Below are 12,659 nucleotides of genomic sequence, written 5' to 3'. Positions count from 1 at the left end.
CTTACTTTTTTTTTTAATAATTTCCAATGTGGCCAATCAATTAAATGTAAATCTATGTTGATATAAAATATACATGACAAACTGTAATTTTAATTCCTGTTCAGCTTTTGACCAGTTTATTGCTGCATTAAATGATGAAGCAGCTGCTCAACACTTCAGCAGTTATGAACCCAAAGTCAGGATGAAATTGTGGGTGGAAAATAAACAAACGACAAACAAAATATAACGTGGTGGTGTTCTTTAGAGCTGCTGGTAGGCAGATGGACAGAAGCAGGCTAGCCGTTTCCAGTCTCTGTGCTAAGCTAACTGGCTGCTGACTGCAGCTTCATATTCATACGGCAAAGACATCATGCAATGTTTGCGATACGAGTCACAAAAGCAACAAATCGTTGGTACGTGGCCGGCAACAGTGTCAGCCAGTCACCGTTGATGTGTTGCTCAAGAGCTTGTTGATGTATTTATGTTGTTGAGAACCCAGCATGAGAATGGGATCAATCCGGATCTACTTTGCTTGGTTTGAATCTTCTTAAAGGATTTCTCTGACATGATTAGCTGAATATATCGGGGGGCATTTATTCGCTTCTACAATCATCGATGAACTTGTTACGGTGAATATTTTTCTTTGCAGTGTAGACACCCAGTCTCACACAGTATGAACAGAAATGGTAATATTGGCTGTGGGGCAGCCAGAAGCCTTGTAGCTGAATAATGGATCGTCTGTCTGCCTGAAAGGCTGCTGAGCACGGCGTCTAGACGAACCCCAACAGCAAGAAACTACATGCTCCCTTCTCCCCCCCTCCTTGAATCCAGATGAAAGATGTGGTTTGATCTGATTTCTGAAATTATGATCATGGGGAGAAGATTAAAATATTCCTCTTCACTTATGTTCCATTTAGTAGAGTAAGACACTTTTACAGGTGAAGCTCCATTCAGGGAAAACATGTGAGTGGAATTTGATTTGATTTCTTTCATCTGTCTGCGTTTGTTTGCTGCAGTCAGAAGCTCCTCGCTGTCTGTTGTCCTGCAGGTTCACTCAACCTGAAAAAAGTATCAGACCGTAAAAACACTCAACTACAACATGAGTGATTTTGTAGTTTTCATGTCTGTGCTGCTGTCTCTATATGTACATAAACACAGCTGCATTGTAGCTTACACGGCCACATAAATCATACAGGGAGGTAATGATTGGTCAACTTTTTCAACCACAGAAACCACAGAGAGGGAAACGATGCTGACTTTTACAGGAGTTACCTGAATTACACACCTTTTTATCAGACCAAAAATTAAGAGGCCTAAATAACAGTTCTAACATGTAAGATTTTGCAATTGCATTATAATTTGCACTATTAGAGGAAATCATAACTTTTCACTTTTCACTGCAACATTAAAATTATTTTTGTGGGAATCTGTACCAAAGATCTGTTCTGTGGAAAATGATGTGTAGGCCAGGATCTCTCTGCAGCATAACATTACTTTATTTATGGTATGTTCATACACATCTCGCCTTTAACAAATTTGCCATTTTTATGAAATTTTGATAAATTGTTAAGCCCTAATGACGAGAAACAATCTTGGAGAACAATCAGCCTCGAGGCTTGTTCATCACTTTATGATACAAGCTAGCAAAACTTGGCATATTAATTGTGTCATGTTGCTACCAACTTCCTCTTCTTCCGTGTGTGTGTGTGTGCTTGTGCGTGTGTGTGTGTGTGTGTGTGGCCGAGAGACCATATGGTGGAGGAACCACCCACTCTTTTGGACCAGCCACACCTTCCCGGAACATTCACTTTTAATCTACCCTTCAGGATCACACACACACACACACACACACACACACACACACACTGTCCAACATATGATCATCTGAAGGTTGTCTGTCACAACTACTCATCAACTCTCTGTGTGTGTGTCTGAATATTTCTATGTTGAAGTGTTGCATTCCCTACAGCCATGGATCCATAGAGAGGTGTGTGTGTTTATGATTATGTATTACATCTACATGATGACACATTGTGTCTGTTGGATAGAGTGTGTGTTTTCACCACCTAACCCTGTCTCGACACACATAAACACAGCCTGGACATCAGACACCGTGTACACTGACGTGGCTTCATCAGTCAACTTTGTTGTGATGACAAATGACTTATTAAAATGCTTGTTTTCTGACAGCGTTCGGATCGATCAGAGCTAGGCCATGCTAACAGTGTAGCTCGCTTGGTCTTCCTCCTCCTCTTCACTCTCCTTCCATTTCTGTTTTATCCTCTTCTGCTTCTTTATTCCCTTCCTCTGTGACCCACATGTCTGCATGTCCTCTTTTTTCCCCTCTTCTTCACCTCTTCATCCCTTGTTCACTCCTCTGCTCGAGTCTATCTGACGTAACCAGTGAAGCAACTATAATAATATTATCTATAAATATCCCTTCATTTCTCTCACTGTCAAACAGAGGAAGCCTCTCATCCAGTAGTTACATTTTCTGCTCTCTGCTATTTTTGGCGGAGGACTTCTCTCACTGTTTATCTCTTCCTCTCACATTTTGAAGCAGAAGGAAACTATTTCAAATCAAAATCAATGAAGTTGGCACATTTTAGACAAACGGTGTAACGATACACGAAAATCAGTCAGAAAAGGTGTGTGAAATACGGGCTACTCAAAATGTGAATGATTGATCAAATTCAATAAATGATCTGTTTGCAAAATAGTATTGCTTTTTTGGCCAGAGGAGAAAAATTGACAAAATGAGCTCTAATGTTAGTATAATGGCTGCAACAGTTCACTGTGGCTCCAGACTCCATCAGCCCGTCTCCAAAAAGTGTCTTGTATTTTTCATTAATTTTCGCCTAATAATCATTGTCAGTGTTAAATACGATGTGTTTCCTGTGAATGCTTCACAATAAAAGACTTCTCATGTTTGACTTGTTGAATGCGTTTATTGTGAAGCAGCAGGATAGGTTGGGTTAGCATCAGCAGTAAATTAATTCACCTCTGTGGGAGAGTGAACGGGAACCAGTGAGGCTGATATCACTGAGATTGAATTACAAACATAATGCCGGATTACATGCTGTGAAGCTTCCTGTGAACTGTGTGTGTGTGTGTGTGTGTGTGTGTGTGTGTGTGTGTGTGTGTGTGTGTGTGTGTGTGTGTGTGTGTGTGTGTGTGTGTGTGTGTGTGTGTGTGTGTGTGTGTGTGTGTGTGTGTGTGTGCGTGCGTGCGTGTGTGTGTGTGTCACCAAAGCATCTAAATCTTTGACATTGTAAGATTGTAATTTTAACAAAAAAACTATATGTAAATAAAATGATGCCGCTGCGTCCGAAAGGATGTCATCATTTACTGCATTTTATTTGATTTACTTTCACCTTTTCTGTAATTTCTCTCTCTTCTTGTGTTTCTTTCTATCACTTGCTCGTGTCTTAGGGACTTTTCCATTTTTTCCCCCCAGAGTCTCTTTCCTGATTTCATTTCTCATCGTTATCACTCTCAGGTCACGATACATCTCTGTCATTCTCCCCGTCTCTCTTCCCCAGAGGGGATGTTTCATGTGGTGTTCTTCTCACCTCCGATTTAACAGATAGACAAGAACAACACCATCCTCCCTCACCAACACGCTCCCCAAATTTTAAATATTTGCCCTCAATGCACTCTCACTGGCATACTACAAATTATGTTTTACAGTAATCTGTGTCAGATTTAGATGTGCTATAAGCCTAAAATAAACCATGTTATTGATACCTAGGTTTTTGGTCTATTGTAAGATAAAAGGCATTCAAACTACAGTTGAAACAATTAACAATAATCGATAAGTCATTAAATTAATTTTCTAAAGAAGTTAAAGTCATGTTTTGTCTTTTGAAAATGAAATGTCCTTTGATTTTGGACTGTTGGGCAAGCAAAAGCAAATTTATAACATTGACATGGTTTCTGGGAAAACTGATGGACAGTTTTCTGAAATTTTATAGACCAAACGCTCCATGAATGCAGATTAATGGGTAATGAAAAGCATCCTTAGGTGCAGCCCTAATTCACACAGACAACCCTCCTAAATTTAAGCCTGTTACTCTCCATTGTGGGCTACTGACGCTGCAAGGCTTCAAGTGTAAGAATCCAACATACTTTCATGTGTGCGTCTCCGCCAGCTGCATGTCAGCATTCATCAGATATCGGCATGCTCGGCACGAATAATTAGGCTCACGGCCATGACACACAATTACACTCACATTTGTCTGCCAAGTACATTACACGCACATGTAGTGTGACTTGTATGTGTGTGTTTCACCTCCCGGATAAAGACAGACAGCCGGTCGGGGCGAGACAAAGCCGGTTTAGAGAGCAACATGTCGGACTCTCGGGCTGATCTTCACGTTGCTGTGGTTGTTGATGCTTATGCCTTGACTTGAACAGACAAAGCTAATTTGGAGCTTAACCTCGCCAGTCTGTTCCAATGATGGTAATGATGGAGCTGAATGTCTGGCAGTGGTCACAGTGATCCTGTGACGATATGATCTTATGGTCCACATATGACAAAATGTATAGTTTTAGTTTTATACATGAAGAGTTGCAAAACAGTGGAACACAGTTCTATGATTTGAACATCAGTTTGATTATTGTACATGTTATTTTGCATACATTTGCACTATTGTGATGGTTCTTAAGATCTTACATAAATTAATAAATTTGGGCGGCAACTAACAATCATTTTCATTGTCCATCAATCTGACAATTCTCTTGATGAACCATTTGTTGTATGAAATGTCAGAAATCACTCTTCCCTACAGTCCAAGGTGTCTTGTTTAACAGCATGAGTTTGTAATGACGGTGGTTAAGGATATCCAATATGGCTGCCTGAAGAAAACCTCTGAAATGGTTGAAAAGTTTGTAAACAGCTGTTATGTTGATCTTTTTCTTATTTCTTTCAGTAATAGAGATGAAAACCAATATTCAGCCACTAAATCTATTATATCCCCTTGAAATAGTTTTGCCCCCAAACGAAGAAGATTTAAATGAATCAAACTTATGTCGAAGTCCCTACAGTGTTACTTGACAGGGAAGAATACTGTTCGAACTTGGATATTGATCGGTGATCCGTCATTATTCAACCACAAATGTGCAACTGAACTCTAAATATTTAGTTAGCCTGTCTTCTTCGTCTTTTTTAAAAAAGAAATCAAAACTACGATGGCGTATTAGGGCCTCTGTAGAAAAAAGAAAACAGAACCGAGAGAGGGGGGCAAAATTCTGAGAAAAAAAAGTTGCAAATTTGCCACTTTAGTAACTCACAAATTTGCCACTTTACAAAACTATATACCCGATATAAACAAGTTGCTTGGTTCCGCTAATATCATGTTTTTGCTGTTGCTATGACAAGTGCAAACTATCGCTAGCATCTTAGCCCAACCACCGATCAATAAACACCCATAACATGACAATTTGGCACATATAAATAAAACCAACTATAACCATCAACAGCCAAGGACCTTAATGAGGTCACAACGTGATATATTAATTTGAAAAATGATTGTGTACATTCATGGGAAGTTAGCTAACAACACAAACTTGACGTGTTCCGGGTAAAGCAAATTGCCCACAATGTCTGATGCACTGCTTGTATACAGTATCTCTGTGGGGCTTCTCCTTTTGTGGCACTTTAACATGACCCCTTTGGTGCACTAATGAGTAGGTGGTCCTTCAGTGTGGCCCAGGACACAGTTGTGTACACACTGATAGAAGAATGTGGGCAGATGTGACCCAGACCACCTCTGAATGTGGCGTGAGCAGTCAGACCTCACTGCGTCCTCATTGCGTCCTGGTGCATCCAAACCTGTAGAGCTGTCCATGTGATCGGGTCAGCCGAGACGCATGTTAATGGCAGGTGTGAACAGTGCTCCGACAGTGTGTGTGTGTGTGTGTGTGTGTGTGTGTGTGTGTGTGTGTGTGTGTGTGTGTGTGTGTGTGTGTGTGTGTGTGTGTGTGTGTGTGTGTGTGTGTGTGTGTGTGTGTGTGTGTGTGCGCGTGCGTGTGCGTGTTTGTGTGTAAGCAACACAGATGAAATGACACTCGCACCACCTAAAGCTACTCCCACAGCTGGCAGCCTGTGCTAATCAGACTTCGGCACCACCTTAATAAGGCCTAATCTAGAGCTAGCATGACCCCTATTTGTTGGCCTCACTGCAGTGTGTGTGCATGTGTGTTTTCTCACAGTAAGGTGTGAATGTGTGGACAGCTGCAGGGCTGTCACTCTCACCTCCTCCTCCTGTTTGTCCTCCTCTCTCGCGAGCCTTCACCTGTTCAGCCTCGTCCTCCACGATGACGCCAGCATGCTGCGTACACAGAAACGGCTCCTCCCTCACTTGCAGGATGACACACTGTGTGTTTGTCCGATGGCATGTGGACCCCATCTGCTAAGAAAGGCAGAAAGACGGAGACAGAGACAGCAGCCCTGCCTACACTTATGTGAATGTATTTTTAAAAAAGAGACGTTTAATGGGATTCTTTCCACACACAGAAATTTCAAATTAGTTAGTCATTAAAATGCTAACAGCCCAGGAAGTACCGTTAGTCTTTGCTAGCCTGCTAGCATTGTGTTCCCTTTAGATGAAAGACGTAATTGACACCTCCTGTATTATTATACTGACACAACATGATCATAATATTCCAGGTCGTGACGAGGAACAGTGTGATAACGACCGCCACTGTCTGTTTGTGTGCAGGCTGCAGGTTGAAGCTCTTTGCCTTTCTGTGAGCGGAGCGACCCAGACACCACGCTAACAGGTAAGCTCACCTCAGACCTTGGTGTTGTTATTATTATGAATTAGTGAGATGAGATATAAATTGGGTTCATGCGTATGCAGTGATTCTGGCAAAAATACTGTCACTATAATTGGGGGAGAATTTGTCCTTTATCATTTCTGGAAACATAATGACGTGACTCACATGATAAAACCAAGGAGAATAATATAATTATCAGTGAGACATTGCGAGAGAAAAAGACATTTCTTCACAACTTAGTCCCAACTGGTAGACTCTACGTCTGTCGTTCCATATTTATTCATTACTTTGGTGTGTTCCGGGTCGGAGCTGCTGATTATAACAAACTTCTCAGGTTTTGGGGATTTTCAAGGATCAGTTGTTGTGAACCCTTTAGGTCACGAGTGCGTGTTATTCTAATTGGATGTTCTGGCCGGTGTTGAGTGGAATTAAACGCTTATTTACCAAACTAAGTTAAAGGTTTCATTAAGCTGCTAATTTTTTTTATTTGCTTTTTTGGCCATGTGCGTTGTGAACGCTTCCTTCCTCAGCAGGTCTTTTGTGTTCTGTGTTTCACTGGACGTCCAACATGCTGACACCTGTTATCTTCTGTGACGCAGCACAGCTTTTGTTGAAATACTGAGAATCGAGGCACTCGCAGACTTTGTGCAGGTTTGAATGCAAGTAAAAGACCCGATTTGTAACACTATTTAAGGTTGTACTGCTTTAACCTCAGTCCTGGCTGTTATAAAAGGTGAACCAATGGAATTTCCATTTTTATAAGACATGTCAATATTACCAGCAGCATTTATGTTTAATCCCAGTATAGTCATGTCATTTAGTCCAACATGTTAAACTGTGCAATGTTCTGTGAGTAGAGCTAGTTGTAATATTTAGTCTTATAGGCTACTTACTGAACAGCTACTACTTTACTCAGACGAAGACCTAACTCTTGTTTCTATTTTTTTTTTTTGGGTCTTTATCGGCAATGATAGGTTGTGGTTTCTTTCTTTTGACAAATGTTAGTCGCTTTGGACAAATGCCCTAAATGTAAATGTAAATTATATGTGTAGACATCTTTGTTTTGTCTATATTATATGTAGTCAAGAGGTGCTTTTCAAACCTAAAGTTAGCTCCATATGAAAGAAAGGTTTTTCTATTGTTTTAAGCTTCCAATTCAGTTTATTGTAATGTTACTAACATCTGCTAGATTCGCCTGGTCTCTGAGGCCAAATAAAACTATTTCATAACACAACATAAGCCAGCTCATTACTGACTGAATGTGTAGCTTCATCCAAGATATACTGAGTTCATGAAACACAAATCTTTTCTCAGTCATTGCATTTGGGATTCACTGGCTCTGGTGCAGGCTTCCCTACAGGCACGCTGCTCATTAGATCATTTGTCATTTCAGAAGAAACGTTGTTGTGGTTCACTGAGGGAAACCACTGAGTGTTTTACATTATGTAAGTCAGCTGTAATGGGATTCTGGCTTGACGGCTCCCAGCATGCACTGCAGCCTCCATTATTTATGGTGTTGCCATAGTAATGTGGCTAGAGAGGGGCGATTCTGACAGCTGGTAACCCCCCCCCCCCCCCCCCCCCCAAACACACCTGTGTGTGTGTGTGTGTGTGTGTGTGTGTGTGTGTGTGTGTGTGTGTGTGTGTGTGTGTGTGTGTGTGTGTGTGTGTGTGTGTGTGTGAGATTTACTGCACTCATGAGAACAGGGACTTTAAGGGGTTTGCCATGCATGTTTTAGTGTGTGCGTGTGGGCGGGGGGGGGATTGCCCCATAGTGTGAGTATTTGCAGTTCACAAGAGTAGATCTACAAGAGGGGTCGTTGATGGGATCAAATGTTTTTTTCTGAAAATTCAATGAGAACTTTTTGACGGATGAAACAGAAATAACAAAATGAAGCCATCTTATTGATGCAGAAATCTTATAAATCCAATATTACTACAAAGCAGTCCTGCATATTGGTTTGGCAGCATTGCCCACTAACCTGGGATGGGGGACTCTCTATTGACCACTATGGCAAAGGTCCCGTGGCCCCTGAGGAATCGGTGCGTTAGCTAGCCTTGCTAGTTTATCTGATTGTACTATAGAATGTAAAGGAGGAAAACCGTCCTGTTTCTTTATTGTTTCAATTCTGTTTAGAACTTTGATCCACAATATCAGTTTTTGAAACTCGTATATGAAGGATTCTTTCAAAATAACTTTTATTTCTATTGTCTATTGCATGGGTGCATGTTGGTGTGTGAGAGGTTCATAGATGTCCTACATGTCGGGATCAGCTGAAGCAACATCATAATCACGTCAATTTATCATTTGTTTTATATGAGCTTGTGTAATGCATCACAGCTGGGAAAGCTGATAAAGTTTTAGATGGTGTGTGTGTGTGTGTGTGTGTGTGTGTGTGTGTGTGTGTGTGTGTTACCTTTGGGACAGGTGTGTCGCCTTGTGTAATATGAAGCAGATGGATTGTGTGTGTGTATGATGTGATTACAAAGCTGGGTGTATCTCAAATCAGCCCTGAAGACATGAGGGAACACACACTCACACACACACACACACACACACACAAATACATTTGTACCAGAATTCCAGGTTTAAGCGAGGACACACTCCACCCTGACGAGAACCAATACTTCAGTTCCAAGTCCAACGATCTGAAAAAGTAACCGTGTCCTGTTGCTACATTGTGAACAACAAACGTGTTGAAATCGGCAGGAGAGCTGGTTAACATTAGCTGTTAGCTGTTAGCAGCTGGTGCATTTGATAGTTGAATCTGACAACAGGTTTATAATATGTCAGAAAATGGAAGAAAATACGTTTCTGGGGTGATGTTCTCAAATGTCTTATTTTGTCCAGCTAAAATCGTAATGTTTACAAAAAAATAGTGATAGTGATTGACTTAATTGATTAATGTAGAGAATATAGGGAGAGAGAGAGAGGGAAAGAGCTCTCGGACAGTATTTCCATTGAAAAATGGCTTTGTCTAAATTCCAGTGGACTCATGTTGCTGCTCAGCTTTCTCTCTATTCTTTGATCCCTCACTCTTTTATCCTCTTCTGGCCCTGACTTGCCCCCATCCCCCCCTCTCTCTCCCCCTCTCTCTCCCTCTCTCTCTCTCTGCCAGTATCTCTCTCACTTTGAGGTCTTTCAGTATGTCTGTCACTCCCGCTGTTCCACTTACTCTCTCTTTTACTTTCCCACTTTGTCCTCTTTTTGTCTTGCTCTTCCTTTCCTGCTTGCTCATAGTCGGATCACTCAGACGGGACGGATTCCTGTTTCGTAACATCTTTTCCGTTTTCCACGCATACATTCACCTGATAAATAGCTGCAAGCAGAAACCTTTCCAGACGGATTAAACGCTGATGGCCGAGGTGACGGAGGGGGAAGACGGAGAAACGAAGCGTGAAAGAAAAGGACAGAGATGGAGAGAGCTGTTGTCGTTTGTCGGTGATCCTTTACATTTAGTTTTGGGCTGAAAGAGAGATGAATGTTGGACCGGAGTCGCTGAGTAGGAGCTGCTTAGAAACACACAGAGAGACAAAATGAGTTTCCTCTGATTAAAAGACTTAAGAGAAAACTTTACATCCAGTTGTATAAAGGGACACACCCTCCTCCATCCTATACTTCCTGACCACTTTACTCATCCTGTGGTGATTACTTTTAGAAGGTGTGTGTGTGTGTGTGTGCGCGCGTGTGTGTGTGTGTGTGTGTGTGTGTGTGTGTGTGTGTGCGCATTAAACCTATTAACATCATTAGACTATGGACTTGCCACTAAAGGCCCTGCAATGCATCCTGGGATTGCATCGAACGCTTCAAGCTGGCAAATGCAGGACGTCTTCACTCCCTTCTTCTTTCATCGTCTTCCTCTTTTTAATCTCCTTTTTTCTTTTGAGATATTTGTTTTTCTGACACTGTCTCTAGAAATGTCCTCATTCTTCCTCTCCTCTTCTATAGATCTTCTCTAGTAAAACAGTCAGCTGATGACAGGACCTTATTTCTTCTTTATATAACAAGGACATAACATTTTTCTCTCTCTCTTGCTCATTTGCTTTTGCTCTGCCCATTTACAATCTATATGTCCTTCCTTCTTTCTTCCCCTCCGTCCTTCTTTCCAGCTCCTTTGCTTCCTGTAATACCAATCGTCTTGACTCTGGAAAACCAATCGATCGCAGGCAGTGAGTCAACGCTGACCAGTGGCAGCTGCTGATTCAGAGCTTTGCTGCTCGGTCAGACGGAGAGTCAGTGAGGCTTGGTTGATGAATCATTAAGGACTTCTGTATTGCTCTGTCCTATTTCAGCCTCTTGTCTCCATCTGCCTTATGTCCACGTGAAGGATTTACGTTCACATTCTGTTTGTGTGTACATTACAGAATATTGTGCCAGTTATCAGCACACGTCAGTAGATAAGGTGGCGATGCGGTCAAAGGTCAAGCCGATTAACTGTGGTACAAAACCAACCAGGGGTCTGAAGTCATGCTATAAATATTTGACCATCCGTGGCTGTTGCAGCTACACAAGTTTTTATAAATGCTGTGTGTGTGTGAGGTATTTCTTCTCCAACTCTTCTTTTTTTTTTTTTTTTTTGTAAAACCAATGAGGTCCCATATTACAGATCAGTGGAAAAAAGGATTTCTGCGCATCATGATTAACAATTAACTGTTAACCGTTCTATTCACGTTTTCCGGCATCATCAGGAATGCGAATATCAAGGAATTGGATGCGTTAACAATCAATAGTCGGTTAAGTGTTTTATTAATGATGCGACACAGTGTGTGTTAGCCTTAATAACAGTGAGTGTATATTACTGATGTGATCCATAATCACTCGTTTATATGTGTACAGGTGGTCAGCACACACACCTGTACTGTAACTCCATGTCATCATACAGACAGAGGTACCACCTAGTGATGTACCATGGTACTACACCAAAACCACAGTATCTTTACTGGCAACAACACATGTCTTAATTGATTGATTAATTGATAATGGGGACTAAATATTTGATAATCATTGTCATCCTCAGTCATTAGATTAGATTATAATATTTTAACGTTGTATTATATTGGAAAAGCATTTTGCAGGCTTTTTGAGAAATGATTTACACAATATCATCACATGTGTTATTAACATATTGGTATATCACAACACCCCTAATACTGTCCAAAGTCCAAACATGTAATCTCCTCATGATTAGAGCAAAGCAGGACCATCTGTGTAGATGCTGTCTGGTGTAGTCGATCGAGGATGAGGGAGAGGAAACGGGTTATGATGTATTTAATAACAAGCTACAACAAACTGCAAAAGACCGTTTTTTAATTAAAGCATAAAATGCTTTTTTTTGTCAATAATAAATATTGATGTCTCTCTGATATGACTTGTCCGAGGACAAATATGCATAACTGGTGCACAGTGAAATGTTTTCATGCTGACGTAAATGTCAGACTGTATTACCAAAATGGCCATCGGCTGGACTACAATGACCAAGGCAGTGACAGTGATTCAGTTTGACAGCAAATTGGGATCAAGATCAGGCGCAGTTGGTCCAGTCCAGTGATCACACATCACAGTGACCCTTTGTAAAACATGAACAAATACATCCAGATAAGGAATGCCATAGAAATGTCTTTTATTGTCTAGTTTGACAATCAGTCATGACTGAAACATAATAGCTTAGTTGACTAGCTCTGGCTGACCTTGTCCACTAACACCTAAGAAGCAGGATGGCTCAGTTGTTTGCTGCTTCCATCATCGATACGGGACGCATCGATCATAACTGTAATTTCAGTCTACCATACTGTTATCATTCCTCATTCGGTGTACAATGAAACAAGCAGCTAAAACAATTCAACTTCTCCGCTGATTATTAGAAATGTCAGTGTTTGAGGGAGTTTCAATTGAGTGAAAT

The 12,659-nt window shown here is 41.1% G+C and overlaps 1 protein-coding gene across 1 annotated transcript in view; it reads left to right on the top strand.

The window, feature by feature from the left end:
* Positions 1–12,659, top strand: part of pak1 (p21 protein (Cdc42/Rac)-activated kinase 1) — a 40,328-nt gene that overhangs the window by 3,947 nt on the left and 23,722 nt on the right. Inside the window, exon 2 of the mRNA XM_084019771.1 lies at positions 6,702–6,762. The gene's annotated coding sequence lies outside the window, so the exon portion shown is untranslated. The remainder of the gene's footprint in view (positions 1–6,701; positions 6,763–12,659) is intronic.

The sequence above is a fragment of the Eutrigla gurnardus genome (assembly GCF_963514095.1).
Source record: "Eutrigla gurnardus genome assembly, chromosome: 10".
Classification (NCBI taxonomy): Eukaryota; Metazoa; Chordata; class Actinopteri; order Perciformes; family Triglidae; genus Eutrigla; species Eutrigla gurnardus.
This window is presented reverse-complemented; position numbering and strand designations above follow the sequence as displayed.